The sequence below is a fragment of the Panthera leo genome, chromosome F2 (assembly GCF_018350215.1).
Source record: "Panthera leo isolate Ple1 chromosome F2, P.leo_Ple1_pat1.1, whole genome shotgun sequence".
In the NCBI taxonomy this organism is placed as follows: Eukaryota; Metazoa; Chordata; class Mammalia; order Carnivora; family Felidae; genus Panthera; species Panthera leo.
The window spans coordinates 23418718-23442171 of record NC_056695.1 but is presented as its reverse complement, the minus strand read 5'-3'; the positions used below and the strand labels follow the sequence as shown (position 1 = coordinate 23442171).

General features: G+C 36.3%; 1 protein-coding gene and 1 long non-coding RNA gene across 9 annotated transcripts in view; one reads left to right on the top strand and one right to left on the bottom strand.

Moving 5' to 3' along the window:
* Nucleotides 1–23454, top strand: part of STAU2 (staufen double-stranded RNA binding protein 2) — a 306837-nt gene that overhangs the window by 86950 nt on the left and 196433 nt on the right. The window lies entirely within an intron of this gene.
* Nucleotides 10275–17886, bottom strand: LOC122210919. Its single transcript, XR_006198373.1, has 3 exons — nucleotides 17467–17886; nucleotides 14380–14603; nucleotides 10275–11274 (listed from the first exon to the last, which is right to left on the bottom strand). It is a non-coding gene; the product is annotated as an uncharacterized LOC122210919 (long non-coding RNA).

The window sequence follows — 23454 nt, the reverse complement described above, 5'->3', positions numbered from 1 at the left end:
ATTGATGGAAAAAATTTCACAAAAGATTTTTGAATCCGGACTACCAAAAGTGGAAAAGAGAAGTGTCAGAATCTGTGTTTACTGAAAAAAAAAAAAAAAAATTATAGGAAGTATAATAAAATGTATACTGCAAAATCTGTGTCCAGTTTTGCATTTTGCCTTCTTAGCTGTTCACTTTCTTCCTACTTTCTAGGACAAGCACATACAAACCTTTGGTTTAAAGAATTGTCTACAGTCTTATCTCCCCAAATACTACTACTACTATTCCCCTTTCACTTTAAAAATGTATCACAAGAATTTTCCTGTAACTAAATATACTTGCATGGTATTCCACTGAAGTAATACACCATAATGTATTGTTATTTTTGTTGTGGAGTTTGTTGCTAGTCATCATGGAATAATAGGCAGTAGCACAAATAACAAACATGGGGACGTTACAGAGGTTTCACAAGTTTTCAAACATGGTAGTAGTTTAATGTCTGTAGCTACCATTTCTTTTTAGAGAGTATAAAAAGAAAGCTATTTGGGACGTTGATCCTGCTTGGTGTGGGGTTCACTGGATTTCCCACTTTTAGACTTACAGTATCAAAGGCTGTAGGGACCTCTTCCTCTCTGTCTGCAGCCTCCTAGCCTGAAGCTACTGTTAGGGTTAAACCCTAGACACATGTACCATTTGTCTTCAGTGGACATTTGACATTTAGGAGGACATCCAGACATAATGTTCTACATCACCCATCCTCTGGCACCCTAGGAATGTTAATTCCCTGACGTGGGAATCAGATGCAAGTGATTTCTTTTCTTTGTGTGTGTAATATATACATGGGAAGCAGTATTCATTGGAGTACTACGTACACAGGATTAGGCTCTTCACCAAGTTTAAGACACAAAGGATATAGCTACCTTGTATGGAGAATGTTTCATTCGAATTTTCTGTCTACATGGAGGAGTTCTCAGGTGTCTGGCTTTTACCAATAGGTAGAGATAACTGCCATTTACTGAGATGTGGAGGAATGGAGGAGACAGACTTGGAATGGGAATTAGGACTTCAGCATAAACACGTAAGGCATCCAAAGGAGCTGTCAAGTGTGTGTTTGACATAGAAGACTGGACCTCAGAGGAGAGATCTAAATTAGAGAGGTAAATGCAGGAGCTGACTGCATAATCAGTGCCCCACAAGTCCCTGCTCTACCAGGCCTCTCATTACCTCTCTGATTTCATCTACTCTACCCACCATGCCAACTCTGCTCCAGCCACCTTGGCCATATTTTCCAAATGAGTCATCCATACTCATATTTTAGAGTTATATTTATTTTTTATTCCCTCTTTATTAAAGTCTGTTGAAATCTTTTCAGTCATGCCCCTTTTATGCCACTCTAGTTAAAAATGCACCCCACCTCCTCACTCTGACATTCCTAGTTTCTTGCCCTGCTTTTTCGTCTGTACCACTTAGTGTTATCTCTACTAGCTTTGTGTGGCTGTAGTATGTAAAACAAAGAGGAGCAATGATGCTAAGCTGGAGAGGGTAGGCAAAGGTTAGATCCTCCAGGGCTCTCCTAAAGACCAGTAGGAGATGCAGATTTTTAAGGAGGAGGAAATGTGGCCACTTGTGCATTGAGAGGCAATACAAGGGTAAGAGTGGTTATGGATAGATGAAGTCGGAGACAATTGCATTAGAATAAAAACAAAAGGAAAAGGAAAACGTTTAATGATCCAAGCACGCTGCTAGGTTGAAGAAACAAGGGTGGTAGAGAATGATTCTGTCTCCCACTTAAGGAATTGAATCTAGAAGGTTAGAAAGATGATTTCAATCTAAGTACTCTGAAAGAGAAAGGTCAGGGTATTCTGGGAGCAGATGGTTCTGATTTTGTTTTTAGACAGTTCAGATTTGTAAACCTGAATTTAGTATTTGAACAGCTTTCACAGAATTACTACCTAGAAATAGCCTCATAGTTTTAAAATTTAGAACCTAGGGGACGTTAATAAGGAAGTACTGCTCAAGCAAAGTAATTGAGTGAGCTTTGAGAGCACTAAATCAGTTCAAAGGATTTATTTACTGTAGGACTGCTCCAAGAACTCATGATCTGTCCTAGAAATGTGTATAATGTGTATCATTTCCCAAACTTGTTTGGCCATGGATCCTGTTAAGTTAATGAATCGTCTGTGGATACAGAACAGACATCAGGGAACGCTAGCTTCATGATTTGCTCAAGATATTAACAATTAGCTAAAAGTAAGTTACCATAGGGGTGCCTGGGTGGCTCAGTCGGTTAAGTGTCAGACTTTGGCTCAGGTCATGATCTCGCAGTTTGTGAGTTCGAACTCTGTGTCTGGCTCTGTGCTGACAGCTCAGAGCCTGGAGCCTGCTTGGGATTCTGTGTCTCCCACTCATTCTGCCCCTCCCCTACTCACGCCTCTGTCTCTTTCTTTCTGCCTCTTTCTAAAGTAAAAAAACAAAAAACAAAAAACAAAAACCATTAAAAAAAAAAAACATAAAAAAAAAAAAAAGTAAGTTACCATAACACAATTTCCTTGACTGTGTCCTATGATTTTTCTAAGACATTTTAGTGTTACACATAGAACATCAGGAAGTATGAAACTGCCAGTATTCTTGTGGACAAATTTTAATACTATCTTGTATGTGGGGTGAATGAAATGCATAGTTTGGCATAAATATAGGTAATAATCCTGTATAGTTCAAGGGATAAATCTTATACACAATCTATGTGAAATTTGTGACCCATGAATGTGTAATGAAATAACACTTTACCGTCTCTTTAAAACCTATTTTTTGTGGCTTTGAAATATTAAGAATACTTCATTTTAGCTTTCTTAGCTTTGGTTCAGTCATTATTTTGGCAGATAATGCTATTTTAGAACTTAGTATATTGCAAAAATAATGGTATAGTAAAAATGTGACATTATTTATATTCTATTATTAAAAAGAGCATTTAGAAAGTATTACTGGTAAGCACTTTTCCTATACCTCTAGATCAAGGGTTGGCACACTACATCTCCTGGGGCCAAATCCAACCTGCTGCCTGTTTTTGTATATTCCACAATCTAAGGTTCTACTTTTAAAAATCATTGAAACAAATCAACAGAATAATAATATCTTGTGATGTGTGAAAATTATATGAAATTTAGATTTCAGTAACCATAAATAAAGTTTTACTGGAGTACAGCCATACTCCTTCATTTATGTACTGTCTATGGCTCCTTTCACACTGTAACAGCAGTGTTGAGTAGGTGTGACAGAAACCGTATGGCCTGCAAAGTCTGAAATATTTACTATCTGGCTCTTTTTAGAACAAGTTTGCAGACCTTGGTCTAGATTAATGGGTAATAGAGTTTATGGGGTTATTTTATAAGTTTGAATATATGAAATACAGGGAACTGTGTTTTATGTATATCCAATTCTCTAAATAAATATTTTCTAACAATTTCCATTAATTTTTCCCTGCTGCAGTTCTCTTCTTCATTTCTTTTCTCTGCTATAAGATACATGTTTTATTTCAATTTCAATTAATTTCCTTCCTTTTTGCATATGATCAGTAAAACAGTATATAGCGTCCTATGTTGTGACAGGAAGCACATGGATTTGAGGAGCATTTGTAGAATAATCAGAAATTTGGAATAATTGTATGTTTTCTCCATATACTTGATTTGTGGGGAAAACTTTTATATTTGAAGTTGACTTTGACTAAATTTTTTTTTTTAAATAATGATTTCAAATGATCATATAAGCAGCAGAATAGTACTCTTATTGGATTTAGCTGACCCAAAGAATCAGTAACTGATTTTTTTCCCTAACACAACTAGAGTGAATAGACTACTTCACCTCTTTGATTTGAATGTCGCTACTACTTTAATTTTAAGATTCTATTATATATTCTGTTCAGTAGCCCTCTTCTTGTCTCTTAAGACAATTCATTTCACTTTTTTGTTTCCAAATATAGGAATGGTTTTGCAGATGAATTTATTTCTTTTTATAAATTTTATGGTTTGGTAGAAGTAAAAGTAATGTATGCCTTGTTCTAAATTATGTAAAATATGAAGTTAAGAAGTAGCTTGAGATATATAAATACCGCTAACGTGCTTCAACATGTCCTTTTCAATACAATATTTAGTTTCATTTGTGATACAGAAATTTATTTTCATCCTGAGTCATCTGAGGTTGTAGAGAATAGGTACTAGGAATGGCTCATTAATCCCTCACTATTAACACTTCACTTATGAGGAAGAAAACTAGCTGAATGTACCTAGGCTTCCATATTTTTCATTTTAGTGTCTTATTGCTTTCACAGATTTTTTTCATAATAAATTATCCTTGTTATTAGAGGTGAAACTAGGATCATATCCTCCCTTCAAAGAGGGAGGGCATAGAAACATTATTCACAGTGTCCATGATTAAAGAATTTGTGAGTATTCACTAATTGTGGTCTTACTCCTTTGTTGGTGTAGGTATAAAGATAAATTGATGAAAATACAGTATTAAAGTAGATTGGTAAGTGGATTTAAAACTCAGAGGAATCCAAAACCTACAGGAAATAGTAAAATTCATGTCATCACATAGAAAAGATTTTCTATATTAAACTGTAACACCAAGATGGATACATTGTAAATAATATCATTTGAACTTTATGTAAAAAGAGTTTGAAATTCTACTTTTTTTTTTTTTTGCACCAGAATAACAGTTAAAATTTATATCAACTTTTAGGAATTCAAAAACATATTGTGGTATTTTCTTATGGAAATCATTTGTATGTTCAACAAATACTTTTTGTGTTCTCAGAGGTGGTTAATTTCATTCCATTTGCCCAGGAATGTCACAGGTACCCAAATGAAGAGTTTTTAAAATAAGTAAGCTATGAGATACTTAAGAATACTTTGAAAAAATATTAAGTCTAGAATTTTAGTGGATGTAACTGTGTTAAACGTCCAGTGAAAATAAGATAAAAATAGAGAGGGATGCAAACCATAAGAGACTCTTATACAGAGAACAAACTGAGGGCTGCTGGAGGGGGCAGGTGCAGTGATGGGCTAAATGGGTGATTAGCAATAAGGAGGGAACTTGTTGGGATGAGCACTGGGTGTTATATGTAAGTGATGAATCACTAAATTCTACTCCTGAAACCATTATTACACTATATGTTAACTAACTTAGATTTAAATTCAAAACATTGCAATTATATTTGAAGCTACTCTGATGGACTAAATCTTTTTTAAAAATAGTATTTCAAAGGACTCAAATAGTATTTTTACTGTATATAGTTGGCTTAATTAATCAAAAAGTGATTAAAATATCAGTACCTGCAATACTATTCTCCCTTGGGATAGAATAGCTGTTACTTGAAAAAAAGAGGAGAATCTTTTTCTTTTCTTTTTATTTATTATTATTTTTTAATGTTTATTTTTGAGAGAAAGAGAGAGAGAGAGAGAGAGAGAGTGTGTGTGTGTGTGTGTGTGTGTGTGTGTGTGAGAGTGTGTGAGTGGGGGAGGGGCAGAGATGGAAACACAACTTATATTCTATATATATTCTATATATATTCTATTCTCTCTATATATTTATATTCCATATAGTACACAATTTTAAAAACTTGAATGTTATGCCACCCCTGCATTCCAGTACCTATTCTGCCCTTGCTAGTTTCATGTGTATCCTTTTAGGATATTCTCTAGCTGTATGTACTTTAAGTATCATTCTGTAATAATCTCTTCAATCTCTTTTTTTTTTTTAGGTTTTTATTTATTTTAGAGAGAGAGTGAGAGCAAGCAGGGGAGGGGCACAGAGGAGGGGGGAAGAGGGAGAGAGGGAATCCCAAGCAGGCTCCCCACTGCCAGCATGGAGCCCATTGTGGAGCTTGAACCCACGAATTGTGAGATCATGACCTGAGCTGAAATCAAGAGTTGGATACTTAACTGACTGAGCTACCCAGGCACCCTCAATCTCTTTTTTAAATTTGAAATATGCCTTAAAAGATCATTCTGTATTAAAAAATTTTTTTTTAATGTTTAATTTTGAGAGAGAGAGAGTGCAGGTGGGGAAGGAGTAGAGAGAGGGAGACAGAATCCAAAGCAGTCTCCACTGTCAGCACAAAGCCAGATGTGTGGCTGGAACGCACGAACCATGAGAACATGACCTGGGCTGAAACCAAGAGTCAGACACTTAACCGACTGAGCCACCCAGGTACCCCATAGATCATTCCATATTAGTATATAAAAAGCTACATCATCTTTTCTAACTTCAGTATGAAAATTCAGGAACCTATAACAATATAGGTCTATTTAATGCCTCAGCACATCTGTTATACTGTAGTTGTCATTTGTTTACATACATTATGAACCTCATAATGTCATAATTTTGGCTTAAATAGTCTATATGTCTTAAAGAAAATAAAGGAAAAAATAGTCTTTCATAAATATTCACAAATTTACCATACCTCATACATCTGTTCCTATCTGAAGAGGTAGGTTTCCATCTAGCTTTACTTCCCTTCAGCCCAAACATCCTTTAGAATTTCTGGTAGTACAAGTCTGCTGGCAATGGATTCTTTTAATTTTCATTAACTGAAAATATCTTATTTTGCCTTCATTTTTGAAGGATATTTTCAATGAATATAGAATTCTAAGTTTTCAGGTTTTTTTACTTACAGCACTTTAAAGATTTTACAGTGTCATAGTATGTCTTAGGTCTTATGGCCTCTTTTTTTTTTTTTTTTTTCTCATGAGAGGTCAGCCATTTAATAAATAAGTAAATATAAATAAATACCTTAACTCACCAAAAAAAGGGAAGTCAACCATTATTGGAATTTTTGTTCCCTTCATGCAATGTCATTTTGGCTTTTAGCAGTTCAAGTATAATGTGCCTTTGTGGTTTCCTTTATAGTAACGTAGCTCACTGAACTTACTGACTTTGTAAGCATGTCTTTAACCAAAAGATTTTTTTTAGCCTTTATGTCTTTTAATATTTTTCTGCCTTCTTTTTTTTCACTTCTCTCCATCTGTTAGACTTTTTAATATTATCTCACAGGTCCGTAAGGCTCCATTCATTTTTTTCAATCTTTTTCCCTCTCTGTTCTTTGGTTTGTATAATTTCTACTGATTAACCTTGACTCCTTTGTCATCCTCTTTCTGTTATTATGCCTAGCTAGTGAATTTAAAATTGGAATATATTTAGTTGTCTCTAGCCATATATATGGCTAGAATTTCCATTTAGCCTTTCATTTTGTAGTTTCTGTTCTCTGATAAGATTTCCCGTACATTTATTCATTAAGGGCATATATTCTTTTATATTTTTGAGCACAGTGTAGCTGTTTGCTAATTCTAACATCTGGGTCATTTCAGGGTTGCTTCTGTTGATTGTCTTTTATCATGAGAATGGATCATTTTCTTCCTACTTCTTCATATATTTAGTAATTTTGGATTGCATTCTTGACATTGTAAATTGGCTAGAAACTGGATTTTGTGATGTCCGTCTGAAGTATAGCGAACAGTTTTTTAAGCAGGCAGTTAATTTGGCTGAAGCCTACCAACAAAGTGTGTGTGTGTGTGTGTGTGTGTGTGTGTATGTATATGTAAATATGTAAAAAAAAATATATATATACACACACACACACATATACACACACACACACACACACACACACACACATATATATATATATATATATATATATATATATATATATATATATATATATATTTGCTCAAATTTTTATCTCTTACCTGTGTTGTTTAGAGTCTGTCCTATGCCTGTGTAGTTCAAACATCAGGTAGAGATTTGGGCAGAGTTTTATACACAGAATTTGGGGCTCTTCCTTTCTAGATCTGTTATTTCTAAGATTTTCTCCTTCATTTCCTACTGACCTTGGTTGCTTTGAACCCTTATCTCTGGGCCTTCAGGCTAGTAAGGCTTTTCTGTTGGCACTTTAGCTGCTCTTTATGGAATAGACTGGACCCTCCCTAAAGTTTAAGCTGTTAAAAAAAAAAAAAAAAAGAGAGAAACTCATTCTGTGCTGTTCCTTTTTCCAGTGTTATTCCCACTGCCCCCCCACCCCCACCCCAGTATCTGCCTGTTTTGTTTACTCTTCAGTGCCTTCGGATGATTGTTTTTTTGTATTTTGCTGAGAATTTATAGTGTCCCATAAGGATTGGTCTAATTAGAATTTAGTCATCCTGAAAACAGGATAGCTGCTTACTTTAAGAACTGTTTAATATTTCCCTGTCTACTTATTCTATAATTTATTTAACCAATTCTGTATTCATGGACATTTAGTTGCCTCTAATGTTTTTCTGTAACAATGTTGCAGTATATATCTTTGCACATATCTATCCAAGATTTTATTTAAATTCAAGTTAGTTAACATATAGTATAGTAATTGGTTTCAGGAGCAGAATTCAGTGATTTATCACTTACATATAACACCTAGTGCTCATCCCAACAAGTGCCCTCATTAATGCCCATCACCTATTTAGCCCATTCCCCCCCACCCCAGCAACCCTTAGTGTTTCTCTATAGTTAAGAGTTTTATGGTTTGCCTCTCTCTCTTGTTTTATCTTATTTTTCCTTCGGTTCCCCAGTGTTCATCTGTTCATCTGTTTTGTCTTAAATGCTCCATATGAGTGAAGTCATATGGTATTTGTTTTTTCTCTGATTGATTTATTTCACTTTGCATAAATATACTCTAGTTCCATTCACCTTGTTGCACATGGCAAGATTTCATTCTTTTTGATTGCCAAGTAATATTGCAGCACACGCGCGCACGTGCGCGCGTGTGTGTGTGTATACACCACATCTTCTTTATCCATTCATCAGTTTGGGCTCTTTCCATAATTTAGCTATTGTTGATAGTGCTGTTATAAATATTGGAGTCTTTGCACATACATTTAGCCATGTGTGAGATATTCTTATAGGTACTTCAGATACATCAATAAATAAAATAGACATTTTTACTCTGATGAAACTTACATTCTAGTTGGGTGAGATGGATAATAAAAAATAAATACAGGCGTGCCTGGGTAGCTCCGTCAGTTAAACATCTGACTCTTGATTTCAGCTCAGGTCATGATCTCACGGTTCATGAGATTGAGCCCTGCATTGGGCTCTGTGCTGACAGCACAGAGCCTGCTTGGGATTCTCTGTCTCCCTTTCTCTCTGCCCTTCCCTCACTCACACTTCTCTCTCTCTCTCAAAATAAATATACATTAAAAATAAATATAATAAATGTTTTGTAGTAGATTCAAAGGTAAGAAGTACTGTGGACAAATGGAAAGTAGAGTAGAAGAAAAAGGATGAAGATTACAGTTGTAAATAGGGAGATTTTATTGAAAAGGTGAGATTTGAGCAAGACTCTAAGGAGAGCAAGTGAGTTTTGAGAATGCTGTGGGAGAGGCAAGAGATTAGCCACTGCGAAGTCCCCAAGTGGAAACATGTCTGGTGAGTTTGAGGAGCAGGAAGGAGGCCAGTGTGGTTGGAGTGGAATAAGTGTTGAATGGTGTGATTGAACTCATTGGTACGGTGTGGAGCCAGACCTGTGTAAAGCTGTATTAGGCCGTTGGAAGGATGTTGTCTTTTATTCTGGATGAGATGTAGAAGCATTGCGGTTTTGAGCAAAACAGAGACATGATCCGACTTACATTTTGAAAGGCTCACTTTGGTGCTAAGAGAAGAGTTAGGAGGTTATTATGATAATCCAGACTAGAGATGGAGCTATTTTGAATCTTTTGGGGCTTTTTGGCAACATAATTAGGTGAAAAATGATACCTTTTTGGCATTTTAATTTGTATTTCTTTATGAATCAAGTTGATCATCTTCTCTTATATATATGAGTCATTTTTTCTGTGAGTTGTGAAGTTATAATTTTTGCTTATTTTTCTATTGATTTAACAGTCTTTTTCTCACAGATTTGTGTAAGTCAGCTGATTTTACTGTGTAGCCAAGGATGAACACTACAGATTTAGTCTGTCCTCAGTATATTGTGCAGCTGCCTCAAGGTCATTGGTCATGCCAAACGTTGAAAAGTACCTGGAGCCAACTGTAACTAGGTGCATCCACTCTTAGCCCTTCCCCAGGCAGATCCCACATGCATCTGTTTACTTTTTTTTTTTTTTTTAACAAACTAACACAACATGTTTATTTGTGTACGAAGCATTTCCCCAACCTTTTAACATGAAATCACATCTATGTGATTAACATCTACGGCAGTATATCCCCAAAGTAATATGCATACCTGGATTAATTCTAGACATTTATGTAAAACAAATATGAAAATTTATACTTTAATAGTTACGTATTTGTTTAATTGTATAAAGATGATTAAACATCAAATTTATCTTTTCACAGACATTGCTATATCTGAGACAGAGTTAAAAAGAATTTCATCTTGCCCATCCTTTTATTTTGGACTCCCCCTGCTCCTGCAAACTAAGAGCCTGGTCCTTGCTGGTCCAGTCTTCCCCCTCCTAATCTCACTCTTGCATCGAGAGGGCCGTCGTAATGCAGTGTACCGGTAGTCAGTCTACCTTCATTTGCAGTCTGGCTCCACCTACACCAAGTTGTGTAACCTCTCTGTTCTTCAGTTTCCTCAGCTATAAAAATGGGAATAATAGCAGTATTTACCACTTAGGGCTACTGTGAGAATTCGATGAGTTGCTGTTTGTGCAGTACTGGAATATAGCAAGCTCAGTGTGAGCTGTTATTACTCTCTCAGTTCACAGCCATGAGTTGGACTCCTTTTAAGTGCTAGGTATCATGCCACATACAAGACACGAGGGCTACAGTGAATAAGACTCCCTTTTCCCCGTGCATGAGCAGAAAGCAGTCCCTTCACAGCCTTCCTAGAGCACTGCTCCCAGAATAGTATGTGAATCATTTACTCTAAACTGTTTGCTTTATTAAAGAAAGTATATGGTCTAATACAACATTCACAGACATTTGCAGTGAGTCCTGCCTTTCTTAGACTCAGGAAGTAAAAGAATACCCTTATTTTGATTTTATTAGAATTACATTTTGATAAAACAAGAGCCAAATGACAACTAAGATTATAAGTTTAGCTCTTCATTGAGTTGACTTCATCATAAGTTCACCAGCACTGAAGTGTTCAGTTTCTGGACAGAATTTCTTATGCATGTATGGAATGATTTTGCTTCCTGAGAGATCACCATGGTCATGCTCTTGTCAGTCTCGATCACTCTTCCTGCTTCGGCATTCTCAGGGTCTTGCAGTCTCAGGTTACATTGCAGATTTGTCGTCTTGTCTCAAAGAAGTGTCATCCTCTGCAAATAAGGTTGTAGAGTCTTATTTACAAGGCTTTCTTTTGTTCTCTTGAGTGACTTTTTAAGGAGAATAACAAAAAGAATAATAAAAATTTGCTCAAGATGCATTCTTACTTTACTCCCACGTGGGTCTCAAATTTTCGGAATTCTCTATGTTGCTTCCTCAAATACTTCTGGAGCCTTATACACACTAGGTTTGAATGACTTTTTGATTTTGCTTGACATCCTTTCTTTAAGAATATATGGAAGGCTTTCTCCAAATCAATAAAGGCAGCAAGAGGTTTTTTACTGTACTGAACTTACTAGTTGTCTACATATCTCATTTTAGAACAAAAATAAAACTATCTTGTGTTCTTACCTTCCCTAAATCCAAGTAAGTTCTTTATGTTGAGTTTCAGTAGTCTAATGTAATGTAATAAAACAATCTTAATATCATCAAGTATTTTTCACCCTTGTTTGCTTGCACACCTTTTCTCTCTCTTTTTCTCATCTCTCCTCTCTCATTGAGATGAAAATAAGCAACTTCAACTGTTTCACTATTCTCTTTTACCTTTGGGTCAGGTTTAGAATCTTAGGCCGTGATGTTTGGACTGTGTAGTTATCTCAGGTATTATTCGCATCATGGCTTATTGCTTTTCGCAGTTCAAGTTTCCTGGGAGCTTATTATTCATTAATTTCCCAGGCTTTTTCTTGGCCTCAGTTAGCAGAACCTTGACCCACTTGTTTTCTTTATTTCCTTATTATTTGTTGACATTCTCACATTCTCTGGTCAAGATGCACTTCTTCAAAGATAAATGAGTTACTAGACACCTACACTGTGGTTGACTGACAGTTCATAAAATAGTCTACAGAGATAGAACGTAACCTGAAACTGAAATAAATGTCCTTGAAGACATAAAGAGAATTTAAAAAGTTAAAGTTAACATTACTCATTATTTTACATTTAATTTATCTAAAGGTTTATTTAGTTGGTTTATACTGGTTTTCTTTTTTAAAAATATTTATTTGGGGGGTGGTGCAGAGCTCATGTGCACACATGCGCACAGGGCAGAGAGGAGAGACAGAATCTCAAGCAAACTCCCCACTGTCAAGGCAGAGCCTAATGTGTGGCTTGAACTCACAAACCAGGAGATCATGACCTGGGCTGAGATCAAGAGTCCGACGCTCAACTGACTGAGCCACCCAGGGGCCCCTTACTGGTTTTCTTGATATCTGAACTTATCAAGGTATTTTCTGAACACTGCCTGATCTTTTGCAGTGCGTTGGCTTCTTGAATGATTGATGAGCCAAATGTTAGTTTTCCTAGGGAGCATGAAGTGGTCTCTCTGGGGTGATATAAGCACTGACCACAAATGCCACCAAGCATGGCAGTTGAAAGGCTAGGGATCTGCTAGTGTTACTGTGGCCCTTTCCTGGACCTCTCCCAAGCAGACATAGTAGTAGAGCTAGTGGCATTGCCCCTAGGTTTGAGGAGCTGGTAACAAAGCCCCTAGGTTCTTTACAGGGAATAATAAAAAGCAGGAGAGGTGCTGAAGCATCATGGAAACATTGTGGGATGTTTAAGAAGGATGATGGATTTGTTGCCAAGGAAGAAGGAAGGCAAACAATCAGGATTTCCTACTCTGATCTGACACAGTGTATAACTTGTCCAGGTTTACAGGGCCAGTGAAGGACTGAGCTGTCCCTCCAACCCATGATTATATGTTTTCCAGGCTTATGCTTTTTTTGCTGTGCTGTGCTAACTCATGTGAACATCTGCTCTTTGGGAATAATAGGATATCATGACAGACTTATTTAAGAATATTCTTAAGAGCTATTTTGCTCACTGGAAAGAATTTGCAGTGTGAGTAAAATGCATTCTCTAATTTATATTGTTAAGAGGAATCATAATCAGAGGTCAGAACTGTTAGCCTGTCATACTAAGTATTACTCAACCTATTTCCATGCATGGTAGTCAGACTGCCTGTCAGTGTCATGTTTTTACCAGTATTGTCTTGTTGCCATGATTTTGCCTCAGGTACAGGTATTTTGCCACAGGCAAAGATAAAGAGGTTTTGATGTTCTTAGCTTAGTGTACGTCCTGGAGTAAGATAGTTCACACTGACTTATTGATAAAAAGCATACCTAGATTATCTGCAGCAATACAGGAAAAGGAGAGCATAGATAATTGCAATCCAGATAGTATTCCCCAGAGGATTTGTGCAGGAAAAAAAATAAATTACTTTAAATTACTTTAAATTACTTAGCATTACCTCAAAGTAATTGTAGTTAAAAAAGTAGAAGAGTTTTCTAAAAGTCCCAGGTACTCTTTTATTTTGGCAAAAGTTACTTTTTATACTGCAAAAGGATCCAGGTAGTTGATCAGGTCCTTTTCCCCATTTCTTTGAAAAGTAGTGTTGAGTCAGACAATGGTATTGGCTCCAAATGATCTGTATAATTCCAATTAATCGTCTGGTATGGATTATAATAAAATGTCAAGTGTATTACCAATAACAGAAGGTATTTTTAAAATCCTTAAAAGATGATTATCAATAATTTGAGACTACTTGTATCACTTGAATCTGGCAGCATATTTCCATGTGGCAATTCTAGCTAATAAATTATGTTTGCACTCTCAGCTTCTATGGAAGTCACCCAAAATTCTGCATTTAAAAAAAATGATTGTGTGAATATGAAACAAATGATTACCCATTTGTTTAATCCATATGTTTAATTTTAACTGCAGGTGAGAGGATAAAATGTAGTTTATAAGTAATTAAGTGTATCTATTCCTTGGCACTTAGATGTTTAATTATGAATTTTATGATGTGTCGGAGCCAACATTTTCTTACAGAAATACAACTCAAGATTTAATATTGGGCAACAGTGGGAAAATGGGATTTAGTATGAAAATATTTGCTTTATGTAAACCTTTTTATGAATGTAGCTAATGCATAAGTGAAGTCAAGCTGTAAAAACAATTAGCTGGGAAAATGCCAAGTTAAGTTTTTTATATTCCAATGAATATCTGTTAACTACACATTATTTATGCAAATGTACGACTAGATTTACTTAGATTCAGGTAAAAAAGACTAAGTACTAGAAGTATGCAATAAGTATAATTACCATTTACATCTCCAAACAAAGCACATTAATCTTTCTGCAGCACCGCTGATGTAATGTCTCCTTACTTTTGGGAGTATTTGAAGTGGGCAAGCATCCAAAGTTGATAGTGAATTCTGATCAGCAAAGGCACTGGAATAGATGTCTGGGCTGGACATTGTAACAAAGCGAGCCATTTCTAAAGCTCTTGGAAGATTCTACACAATCATCCATTGGAATCTCTTATTCTAGACATTACAAAAAAAACAATTTATTCAAAAAGGGTGTGAAACTTCTCCTAAAAATATAATCTGATATATTTGTGGGTTTGTTTTTTTTTTTTCATTTAAACTTCTTAAAAGCATGTTCTTTGGGGCTTAAGTTAATGAGGAAACAGAGGATTTAAAATATTTTCTGGAACCATTTTGTTGTTGAAAGGACTTGACAGATTCTTTGCACTAGTTTTCAAAGAACATTCTCAGACAACCCATAACCAAAGATGATCTATTGATAGAATTAGATAATGAGAATCTTCTTACAAGTCAAAGAAAAAATAAGCCATATTTTCTGTAATTTTCTCCAAAAAGTTTTTCTTAAATCATTTGATCCCCTACACCCATGATTTCCTTAAATTTAAGACTCTGCCACTAGACTACTAGCACGTAGTATTTAGTGAAGGCATATTAAAAACTTGAAATTTCTTTATAACATTTTACTAATGTTTTTGTAGTTCACAGAGCACTTCATATGCACACACATATATATCTAACTGAAAATACACAGATAGGATATTTCATGAAAAACACAATAATTTCCTTCTGGTTTGCCACTTGAATAAGGTTGATAAAGTTGATACAGACAAGATCTTTCATATCACTGATGAATCTTAGAGAAACTAAGTCCTCTTTCCCAAAGTGCTTATAGATAGTTTTTGGAGCTTAAATCCAATTGCTCTAACTGTAAATCTAAAGATATCTTCCTCTATCCACACCATCTTTCAGTGTTTATTTACTCCAAGTTTATAAAAATACTTGGTAAACATTTTTAATTATATTTAAAAATGTTAAGTAATTTTTATTACATTCAAGATAAAAAACTTCTAGTAGATTAAAGTAACCTGTAGAATACACAGACTCTTAACTAAGGCATAATACCTAAAACAGCATATCCCAAGGTGTGTTTCATAGAATACACATGATAATTCACGTTACCAAAAATATTTAGGAAACACTGTATAGTATATTTCTGTCTTGAAGCATTGCAGTACAAGCAACATAAAGCCTATGAGAAGACAAATTCATTAATCTTGTATCTATATTAATAGATACCATGAAAATTAATCATGTCTCCAACACAAGAAGTTAGAAAAGGAATAACAAAGTAAGTCTGAAGGAGGAACATGAATGCATCAGTAGATTAATTAGAAAAACAGAAGACTAATAGAAGAAAACATGCAGAATCCAAGATCTTGTTCTTAGGAAGAACCAATATGTAATCTAATCAATGTGAGCAAGTGCGAATGCAGAGCACAAATATGCAGAATGTAGTTGGACGGTGAGGGAAGCCTGACGCCTAGGAAATGACGGTTCTCATAAAGGACTGTTTTGTTCAACTCAAGGAAGACTATTTCAGAATGAGGATAAACTGGGTGATTTTGTAGGAAAATATAAACTGCCAAAAAAGATCCATTGCTATAGAAGTGAAAGGACAAGTAGTCAAATAGCCAATTACCATTACCTCCCCCTACCACCCTGAAGAAAAGCACTTGGCCTAGATGGTATCACAGAGAAATTTTATTGAACCTTTGAAAAATAGGAAACACATTATTTTGGGCAATCAAAACTAGCCTAACTGTCTAGCTCAACAGTGCCAGCTAAGACAAAACAAAACACAACAAGAAAGGCTAGAACTTCAGACCAATATTCTTTATAAAATAGCAGTGGAAAAATCCTAATTGAAATATTGGCAAATAGAATTTGGCAATTTATTGAAAGAATAACCACTGCAACCACGTGGGAATTATTCCAGGAATGCAAAATTATTTCACTATTAGAAATATGGTAATGAAATTCACTATATTAAGAGATGAAAAGTAAAAATTGCTAACTACACAGAGGCTGAAAAGGTATCTGAAAATTCATTCTTGACTTTGAAAACAATGTTATGAATATTGAATACTTCTTCAACATGATAAACTATATACTCTGTTGATGCACACACACATACATGTACACATGCACACACTCCCCTCCTATCCCAACCAAACCCAGTAGCCAGCCTTATGCTTAATAAGGGCGTATTAGCCACATTTCCAGTAAAGTGAGAAGCAAGACGAGAGCATCCATTATCAACTGCTATTTAGTATTCTTTAAGGGGTGTGGCTCAATGCAGGGGAAAAAAAGAATAAAATTTGGAAAGAAATAGGAAAAATTACTTTTCTTGGCAGAAAAAATATAATTGTTTATTTGTAAAATTGCGAGAGAATCAACTAAACACCTACTAGAAGCATCAAGAGAATTCAGTAAGGGAGATGAGTGGCCAAGTTAGTATCCAGGAATCAAAGCCTTCATATTCACAAATGGGAAGGGGAGACGACCCACGGATCTTCAGCATGCGTGAAATCACTGAAGCTATTTGGTAATAACGTAGACTCCACCAAAGAGTCTGATTCAGTCAGCCTTGAATCTGGATGTTAACAGTGTTCTAGACCCCACCAGGAGGACTCTGATGGTCTTTTGTTTGTTTGTTTGTTTTTTGTTTTTTTAATGTGAAATTTATTGTCAAATTGGTTTCCATACAACACCCAGTGCTCATCCCAAAAGATGCCTTTCTCAATACCCATCACCCACCCTCCCCTTCCTCCCACCCCCCATCAACCCTCAGTTTGTTCTCAGTTTTTAAGAGCCTCTTATGCTTTGGCTCTCTCCCTCTCTAACCTCTTTTTTTTTTCTTCCCTTCCCCCATGGACTTCTGTTAAGTTTCTCTGATGGCCTTTGTGGGGGACCCACACTTTGAGAAATGCTACCCTGAGGAACCCATGCCCATTCCTGTGCCATCACTCCTACCTTCCTGTTAGCTTCCACATCGCTGTGTGTGGTACCAGTTATTTACCTGTCTCAGATGGTATGCTGCAGTACCCAGAGGAATACAGTGGCAGCATACTGTGGAAGGAGAGCCCCCTCCCCTCCAGGTTGCTCCTCCAAGGACTCTTCTGTACAGTTACAAAGTGGAAGCACTTTCAAAATTTCAAAACCGCTCTGCTTGTCAGCCACTCACGGGAGGCACTCCTTGCTGCTTCTGCTACAAGCCATCTATCCAGTGGGATGGCAGGAATTGGGGTGGGGGCACGGCCCACTGTTACCTGTGCTTCCGGAAGACATGAGCAGAGCCTCCAGGGGGGTTGCAGCCACTACTAACCTGCAGATTTCGTGGGGCTGTGTTTCCCTGGAGTTTCTCACTCATTCCCACCAGTCGCTTGTTACTTAATTCTCATGTTCTCTAGTACCTCCCAGCTTGAACACTGCTTATCAAAACTAACTGGTTAAGTTCATTTCCTCTGACTCTGCACTTGTACCCAGGAAGCTACAGAAAAACAACTGTGCTGACTGGTCCCATCTTGAAATAGGGACCACAGTCCTTCAGTGGACTTTTAGCAGTGCCTGCAATCCTACTGTATTCTCCTAGGTGGTTCAGCCTCCTGTTTTCAGAGAGGAGTTACCCAGACTATGCAGTGGCCTGCCAACTGCCTCTCTTTGGACAAACAGCAGCTAGAGACTTAATTTAAGTAATAAGTCAGACCATGTCACTCCCCTGCTTAAAACCCTCTCTGATGGCTTCAATCACATGTGGAATCGAATTCTGACTTACCTTCCTGGCTACTTTTCAGACCTAGTTTCCTACCACTTACCCCTTGACTCATTGCTATCCAGGTACGAGAACACTTCCTGTTTTTAAAAAATGGCTGTATGTTACCTCTGCAGGGCCTTGGCACTTGGTATCTCATTTGCTTGGAACATTTTTTTTCCTCCAGGCATTCATATGCCTGGAATTCTCCCTCCATTCACCTCTTTATTCAAATGTCACTTCCTAAAGGCTCTTTTACTACTCTGTTCTCTTACTTTACTTTTCTTCTAACCCATGTTATCAGTTGCTACTGTTATATTTGTTGATTGTCTCCTGAGGGCAGTCTACCATCCCTAGGGATTAAAACAGTCCCTGGCATGAATTAGGCCCTTAATAAATATTTCTTAAATTAATTTAATTCACATAGCCCCTGGCAGTCAAGCAAGGGCAGGAAGAAGACCAGGTCATTAATTTCTAAGAGTGCAAAAGGGAGGGATGCTGCTTGTGCCCTCCCCCAATTGGATAGGCTCATTTCTGGGAGTCTGCCAGGACTGTAAATAGGAGTAGGTGAAATCACCTAGGAAGACTCTTTTCTTGAGAAGATTGGATGCAAGGGAGAGTCAAGACTTTTTAAAAAACTTTTTTTATTGAGGTAAAATGCACAATAATGTAAACATCATTTTTACTATTTGCAATTATACAATTCTGTATGCTATGAATTAGTACATTCACATTGTTGTACAACCACTACCACTGTCTAATTCCAGGACATTTCATCACCCTTAAAAGAAAACTCATGCCCATTAACAGTTACTCCCCCTTTTCTCTCTTCACAGCCCCCGCAACCACTAATCTACTTTGGTCTCTGGATCTGCCTGTTCTGGACATTTCATCTAAATGGAATTATGCAATATGTAGCCTTTCGTGTCTAGCTTTCATTTAGCATGTTTTTAAAGTCCATCTACATTATATCCATGTATCAGTACTTATTCCTTTGTATGGCTCTATAGTACTCCATTGTATGGATATACTGCATTTAGTTAATTGATCTATTGATTGGTGGACTTTTGGTTTATTTCCACCTTTTGGCTATTATGGATAATGCTGTGAACATTTGTGTATACATTTTTGTTTTTGTTTTCAAAGAGGGCACAAGTGAGCGAGGGGCAGAGACAGGGAGAGAGAAGTGGGGTTCACCCAAAGCGGGGCTCATGCTCACTCAAAGTGGGGCTCTTGCTCATCCAAAGTGGAGCTTGAGCTCACCCAGTGTGGGGCTCACACTCAGGAACTGCCAGATCATGACCTGAGCTGAAGTCAGATGCTTAACCAACTCAGCTACCCAGGCGTTCCTATTTCAATGCAGTTTTAAATTTCAGTTTTTTTAAAAAAAAATTTTAATGTTGACTTATTTTGAAGAGACAGAAACAGAGCATGAGTCGGGGAGGGGCAGAGGTCTTGAAAGGGAGACACAGAACCCGAAGCAGGCTCTAGACTCTGAGCTGTCAGCACAGAGCCCGATGTGGGGCTCGAACTAACGGACCACAAGATCATGACCCGAGCTGAAGTCGGATGCTTAACCGACTCAGCCACCCAGGCGCCCCTAAATTTCAGTTTATATGTATCTAGGAATGAAATTGCTTGGTCAAATGGCAATTCTGTTTAAATTTTTAAGGAACTGCCAAACTTTTCCACAGTGGCTGCCCGACTATAGCCATTCTAGTGGGTGTGAAGTACTATGTCATTGTGGTTTTGGTTTGCATTTCCCTGATGGAACATCAGCTTTTAAGCATGAGCTTCAAAAACGTTAAGAGAAGAGACAAAGAATGAGAGAGAGTAGTAAGACTGTAGCCAGCATGGTTTCTTGGACTTACTGTGCTCCCCCAAATTCTCTTTGGTAACCAATGTGACCATTAGTCTCTGAGGTCTAATTTGACTTAAATTGCCTTAAGTGCCAAGTCTGGCAGGACTTCTCCATAGTTTATAGTTAGTACCTCTGCAGTGTACGGTGTTCATTTTATCTAGTTCAGAGACAGCATCGTGTAGAGGCTAAGATCATGGGCTCTGGTGTGAGATTACTTGGGCCTGGGGGGGTGGCCTTGGGCAAATGAAATATCTCTTCCTCATTTCCTTATGTGTAAAATGAAGTTGGGGTTGTTATGGTGACTGAGATTAGTATGTATAGTGCTTGGAAGAGTGCCTGACACGTATTGACTGCTTTGTATATTTTTGTTGTAATCATGATAATGGTGATGATGATTTATCTCGCTATTCATGTAGGGAAGGGGAAGAATAGGTTTATGCTGGATCCAAGTGTAGGATTTAGAGTGGTGATTGTGTATTTACAAAATGGGGCTCTTTGATAACATGCTATGCTTTCCATGGTCTTATTGTGGTACTAGCATCAGTAACACAGTACACATTATTTACTCTGGTGGATTATATTCTGTGTTCCACAAGTCACTCTGCTAATTTATCAAATTTACATTTGGAACACAGATTTACCTTTATTTGGATTGGAACTAGACTTATTTCAGTTAAACTTTTTTTTTTTTTTTTTTGGTTTATACTCTAGTACAGCCGTATTATTAAAAAAAAATTGAAATTACGAAAGAGAATATCATTTGTAATTCCATCACTTCAAGGCATCCTGTCCCAGTTTTTAGTACATATCTTTCTGTATTTTCCCCTAGGCATTTTAGACATCACTATAATAATTCTACAAATAGAATAGACTATCCTTGCCCTCCTTTAAAGCTTATTTTCAGCTGCCCTGTGAATCTTTTTTAATAGGTCCTAATTTTTGAAATTCCTCAAGACTTAACATTTAGATCCCATAAGAGATATATTTTCAAAATTTATAGATGTGAATAGAGAAAGAACCCTCTCCTATCTAGACATTTTATATACATACAAGCTTGAAAGTGGGCCAAGGACTATTTTATGGCTTTATGATAAAACCTATTATTTTTCTATAGCAAGTAAAAGAATGCTTAGCAGTGCCAAAATGCATACAAAGAGTCAAAATAATCAACATGTCATTTGAATTCTAAGTTTTGGCTGTTAGAGGTCTTTAAACATAGATTCTGCAAATATTCTACAGATAAGTAAACTGAGATAGAAAGATTAAGTGACATTTCTGCTTTCAGTCAATGTTAGAAATAAACACAGAAATCAAAAGCCTCTCCTTATTAGATGAGAAGATAACATGTTCATGTATTTCAAGACATAAACCTGTAGAGGAGATATGAACACTTAAGCTGGGTTGAGATTTATGAATAATGCTATCAAATAAAATGAGGCAATTATTTCTCAATTTTTAAAAGTTCTCATGTTATTTGGAATATGTCTTTCTCACCTTGTAAAAATGATACTTAGGAGAGTAGACATGTTAGAAAAAAAGCAGTCACTGAATGGTAGGGGAGGACACATGGATTTTAGTTGTTTAGACTCATACAAGAGGAGTCTACAAAGAGAGCATTAATGAAGTAACTTTAGGCAGGAAGGCAAGGATATATGATATGGAAACTTCTTATAACTGACAGTCAAATAGAAGTATATGAATAAAATTATGTATATTCTTATAAGAATACTTACATAAGAATGTAAAATCTTCCCTTAACTCAAAAATCAAAACCAAAACTCTATAAGGAATGTCAGACAGTGTTAATTCAAAGGAACCAAATATATATCCTGTCTTTACTGCCGTATGACTTGTGATGTCTTGAAGATAGGCCAAATCTAAAGACTTTTTTGGGATTTAAAGAAAGGGAAGCTTTTATTTTATTTTATGTTATTTTATTTTATTTTATTTTATTTTATTTTATTTTATTTATTTTTGCTTTTATTTTATTTTATTTGAAATTTTATTTGTTTAGTTTTTATAAGACTTCCAGCAGACAGAGGGCAAAGAGGCATGGGGGAAAAGGCCTTACAAGCAGCCTTTACAAAACTTAGACCATTAGGACTGTAACACTCGATGCTCATTATTCTGACTTTTCAGTTTGATGGTTACTTGATTGTGTCTCTTTTTTGATCCCGCTTGGCTTGACATACCATAAAAACCTAGGATTTCATTATGGAGCTCTGTTTGTTTCAGTGGCTATTTAGTAAATTGCTTCTGAAGTCTACTAGTGGACCTTAGGTTTAGAAGGAACTTGTATTAGGTTCTTTAGCTTACCAAGGACATAACAAATTTCGTAAACAAATGTGAACACAAAAATAGAAGAGGATAAAGCAGATTTTTGGGAGATGACTTAAGAGTTTCTTGAGTCTTGAGCTCTGAAGTTAGATAGACTTCAGTTTGATTGCTCACAACCATGTTGGGGATATTTGTTAGCTCTCATGGTGATCATGGGGGCATCTGTCTCACCTGGCCGCTGTGAGGTTAAGTGAGAGACATATATAGGAAACCTAACCATGATGCTACAGGAATGTGTATGGTCATTTGCTTGTGTGGAGTTTGAAGTAATCAAATCACGTATGCTGTATTGTGAGCTGTGGTGATATCATGGAGCAGTGGTTCTCAGACTCTTAGTATGAAAGATTTACCAGGGAATCTTGTTAAAGTGAAGCTTCTTGTTCTATCCCCAGAGACTGATTCAGCAGATCAGGATTGGAGCACAGGAATGGACATTTTTAATAGGCACTGAGGGTAATTCTGATGGGTGGGATCACACTTTGCAAAGTATTTTGGAGGCTGTGGGTAGAAGCCATTTGACCCTGAACTTTAATATCCTGGATGAGTGAGTTTTCATGGCTCATTTTTTAATAACAGTCACTATGCGAATATAAACATTGCAAATCACTATGCAAATATAAACATTTAGAATAAAAATTCTAATTGAGAAAAATCATTTAAGAATAGCAATGTAAGATTTCATAAATATCTACTAATTTTTAGAAATGTGTACATCACTTGTTAAAAGCACTTTACCTAGAATGAACTTAATGTTTGAAATAAATAGAAAAAGAAATTCTACTTAGAACATATCAAGCTTCAAAGTTAATAAACTCTGAATGTTCCTTTAGTAAAGGAAACAGGTATTTAGAGACCTGGACCTAACATACAAGGAGACTTTCTGCATCATTTCTACCATGATTCAGTCTGGGTGCCATTATGGAGGGCATACTGGTTAATTTTAATTGTCACCATGATATGGGGAGATGTGATATATAAGGTAATCAAACCATGCGGGGTAGAATATTAAGAATCATTGTTAAGTAAGAGGATGGAATGAAACTAGAACAAAACAAGTC